Here is a 4380-nt window from a genome sequence, read left to right as displayed (position 1 = left end):
TACAAGTTAACCAAGGGTTCCATAGGGAAAATCTATCCTTTTTATTATTTATTTATTTATTATTATTTTAACTAATTTTATTTATTCTCGTTTTATTTCTAATTTGTGTTTCTCTTGTGTCTAGATCCGGGATTCCGCATCAATATCTCTAACAAGCAATTATCTACTAGTGTTCTGAGGATAGCTTGGCCCTTGTCAAAGTGTGCTTCCATGCTACCCATATCCTCTAATAGTCCCTTTCCAATCCAATTCCTTATCAATTATTCCTTTAGGATTCCTGAATCTTCACGATACTATGTGTTAACTATAGAAACAATTTTTGATTCTTTGATCATTCAATTAGTCGTAACTGGATGATGTGTCACAGAACTAACTAAAAATTTGATTAAAGTAAATGCACCTATCAATTAATAGTATAGCTACGGTGAGCAAAGATATTGTTCCCACAAAGACTAAAAATATTAGTAATTACCATTTTTCTTTTATTTAACCGAATAGTTTGAGTGATTAAATAAAAAATAAAATTAACTAAATTAATTAACCAATGAACACGACAAAGAATAAATCAGAAAAATAATTGATTAACAATCAAGAAGCGAAATAATACCTAGGAAAGAATTCGCCATGATTTAATCTGTCATTATCAATCTAAATTTTGCAATTTGTTTTCTTAACTCATTGATACATAAAAACCCTTAAATTATGCTAATAACTCTTTCGAGCATAAGAAAAACTGACTCTAGGTTAATTAATTGAAATTTTTTTCTAATTAAAACCCCTATTGTCGTATTAACTCGTGCTATGGATTCCCCTATTAGATTTGACTCTAATCCGTTATATTTTTGTTGTCCTATTTCCAAGACTGCATGCAACTCCACTTAATTACACGAGATCTACTCTTAAACAGGGTCTATTCAACCTCCGATTTAAGCACATCAAACATGGATTAATAATCTAAAAAATATTAAACCAAAAATTATGCGCACATAATTGAGAACAAGAAACTAAATATTTATTACATAAAATAAAAATCAAACGACAGAATCCATCATAGGGTTCATCTCCCCTAGGTATTTAGAAATTAGTTCATGCTTAAAAGTAAAAACATCCAAGATACAGTATAACCGAAAGAACTAAAGAAACCCATTATAACTTCCTAAGAAATCAATTGGGAATCTTCAATCTTGACGGAAATATGCTTCAAAGTCGACTCCAATAATATTTTTTGAGTTGTTTTCTTGAATATTCTTTGACAACTCACTCCTATCTGCTTATTTTTGTCATATATTCGCAATTCGGTATGCAATCCCGTGAAATCAACACGGCTTACCACACGCTCATGTGGTTTGGCCGTGTGGAATGATTCAGACCATGTGGCTATTGTAGTTTGCTTCGACGCTCTGATTTTTACTCGTTTTTCGTTCTTTTTGCAGTCAAGTGCATATTAAGCATTAAAACATGAATTAAAAGGGTTAGGAGCATAAAAGTCACAATTAATATCAAATAATCGCCTAAAATGAATTAAGAATAAAGTTAAAACATGTTACTTTTAGCACTTATCATTGGATCTCATTTGCTAATACATCATGTCTTTGATACCGATGTTACTCAATATGTTACGACTGGATTCCGCCAATGCATTCTTCCATATTGGAATATTGTATTCACCTCTCATGCTACTTGAACAGCCCAAATTTTCCCGGGGCCAAAACCAATACAAACCCAAACTTTTAGCAAACCCAAAACAAATTAAACCCAAACAACCCATGACACATCAAGCCCAAATTAAATCCAAACAGCCCAAAACAAACCCAAAAACAACACAACCCAAACAAATCAAACCCTAAGCCCAAATGGCCCAAAAAATTATGCCAATTTTCAACTAAGGGAAAACCCTAGGTGCGCCGCACCTAGGTCTTCAGCCTCCAACGCCGTAAGTCACGGCCACCTGCCCACTTGCCACTGCCACAGTCACATCGCCACCAACCCCACCTGCTCCAATCGCCCTGCAAAATGAAAAGACAACAAACAACAAAGCAGACAAACAACAAAAAAGAAACAAGTTGAAAAACAATAGGGAGGGCCTTGTATTTTTCGGCTATAAAGCCATTTTTGAACAGATTTTAAAGGGGTTTTTTTTTTAAAAAAAAGAAATCTATTCAAAAAAAAGGAAGAACAAAGATTAAAAAGGCAATAAAAGGTTACTCTTCTTTTTATTTTTGTTTCGTTTTTTTTTATTTTCATTTTTTATTTCGAAGTACAAAATAAAGCAAGAAATGAGTCTTTTTTACCCTTTTTATCGATGCCGGAGCGATCAGGAGGACGAGGAGACCATTCGGCGAAAAAAAGGGAGACTTTTGGTCTTCCCGCCGCCGTGTACGGCGGAGCCGGCGCCGACGACCTGTGCGGTGGCCCTCGGCCGGACCCTTGGCCGGCGCTCGGAGAGAAAATGGGAGAGTTGAGAGGATTTTTGGGGGTTTTTTTGAAGAAGAAAGAAAAATGAAAGTTTTTGGAAAAAAAATTGGTTTAAATAGGGAAGCAAAACGGCGTCGTTTTGCTCAGTCCTTTAAAACGCCAAAACGGCATCGTTTTAATGCTATCCGTCCCGATCCGACCCGCTTCAAGCCAGGATCCGCGTGTTTTTGTTGGAAGGGCTAATTGCGCCTTTAGCCCTTCCGATTTTTTAGGCTTTTTAATCATGTATTTTTATTTTTTTAATTTGGCCCCCATAACTTGTTGCGTTTTCAATTTGGTCCTTAATGAAATTGTGTGTTTTGGGGGGGAAAGGGAAAATTTCCTGTTCAGTCCTTCCATGTTATTAGCGTGTTAAGATTGGTCCTTCCTTTTATTTTATTTGTGATTTTGCCCCAAATCTTTGTTTTAAAATTTAAATTAGTCATTTTTTTTGTTATTTTGTTAATTAACTTAGTTATTATAATATTTTTATATTTATTCCTCAGGATTATATTATTATATTTTGTTATTAGTTTTGTATTATTATTGTTATTGTATTTCTATTTTATTTATTTATCCTAGTTTAAATATCCATTAATCTTGTATTATTATTATTATTGATTATTATTATTATTATTATTTACTCATTTTTATCTTTTAATCTCAAATTTTGTTATATACATATATATATATATACATTTCTATAATATATATATTTATACACGTACATATTTTCATAATTTATATATATATACATACATACTTATATATTTTTATATTTTATAACTTATATACATATATCTATATTTATATTCTTTATCTTCACAAATATATGTATACATACTTTTATATATATATATATATATATATATTATAATTTTATATATATACATCCTTTTACATTTTAGATTTTTATATTTTGTTCGTTTTCTTTATTTATTTATATTTTTGTTATTATTTTAAAAGAATGCTTTAACTTTATTTTCTTATATATTTATTTTGTATGCTATTGATTTGGCCTTTTTTATTTATCTTATCTTTGATGCTATTGCTCGTATTATTATTTTACTATCATCATTATCATCGTTATTCCATTACACCCATTTTTATTTAGATTTCGAAAAAGAAATTTTAGAAATAAGTAATATTCGGTATTTTGGATCTTCGAGAGAATCGAGCCCTAACGTATTGGGTTCCGACTTTCTTCGTTGAACTTAAATAATCGAGATTACTCTTTTAAAAATGATAAAAAGCTCGTTATCGAGAATTCAATATGTTGTGTCCTAACGCATTGGATGTGACACGTTGTTTTCTCAAAATGAGGATTTTTCGAAATAAATGTAATATTCAATGTTTAATATTTTGATAAATTGTGCCCTAACGTATTGGGTTGCGATTTCTTTATTTGATTTAAACAATTGAATATTCTTTTAAACTTTATTACATGAATCTTTTCAAACTCAAGTTTTAAACGATATCGGGAATTAAAAAAAGATCGTGTCCTAACTTACTGGTCGTGATCCCTTTTTTATCCAAGATAGTTAAATATCTTTTGAACAAGCATTTTCATTCGCGTATCGGGAATTCGAGACATTGTGTCCTAACTTACTGGATATGATTCTCTTTCTCGAATAACGTGAAACATGCCATTTTTCCTGAAAATTTTTAACGTTTTAATACAAGGATCATATTTTTTAAAATCCTCCAAAGTTCTCAATTTTCGACATTAAGACATTAAGTAATCAACTAGGTACCAATTTTGGGCGTATCGAGGGTGCTAATCCTTCCTCGTGCGTAACCGACTCCCGAACCCGTTTTTCTGAATTTCGTGGACCAAATTTGTTGTTTTAATAAAATCAAACCGTTTATTAAAAACAACCACTTTTTGAGGTGATCCAATCACACCTCATAAAAAAAGATTGATGG

The 4380-nt window shown here is 31.4% G+C and overlaps 1 long non-coding RNA gene across 1 annotated transcript; it reads right to left on the bottom strand.

The window, feature by feature from the left end:
• Positions 1–1528: 1528 nt before the first annotated feature.
• On the bottom strand, positions 1529–2516 carry LOC128034683 (uncharacterized). Its single transcript, XR_008190825.1, has 2 exons — positions 2292–2516; positions 1529–2006 (listed from the first exon to the last, which is right to left on the bottom strand). It is a non-coding gene; the product is annotated as an uncharacterized LOC128034683 (long non-coding RNA).
• Between the last annotated feature and the right edge of the window lie 1864 nt (positions 2517–4380).

Source organism: Gossypium raimondii, chromosome 11 (assembly GCF_025698545.1).
Source record: "Gossypium raimondii isolate GPD5lz chromosome 11, ASM2569854v1, whole genome shotgun sequence".
In the NCBI taxonomy this organism is placed as follows: Eukaryota; Viridiplantae; Streptophyta; class Magnoliopsida; order Malvales; family Malvaceae; genus Gossypium; species Gossypium raimondii.
Note: the sequence above shows the minus strand (reverse complement) of the source record. Positions and strands in the feature narration are given on the sequence as shown.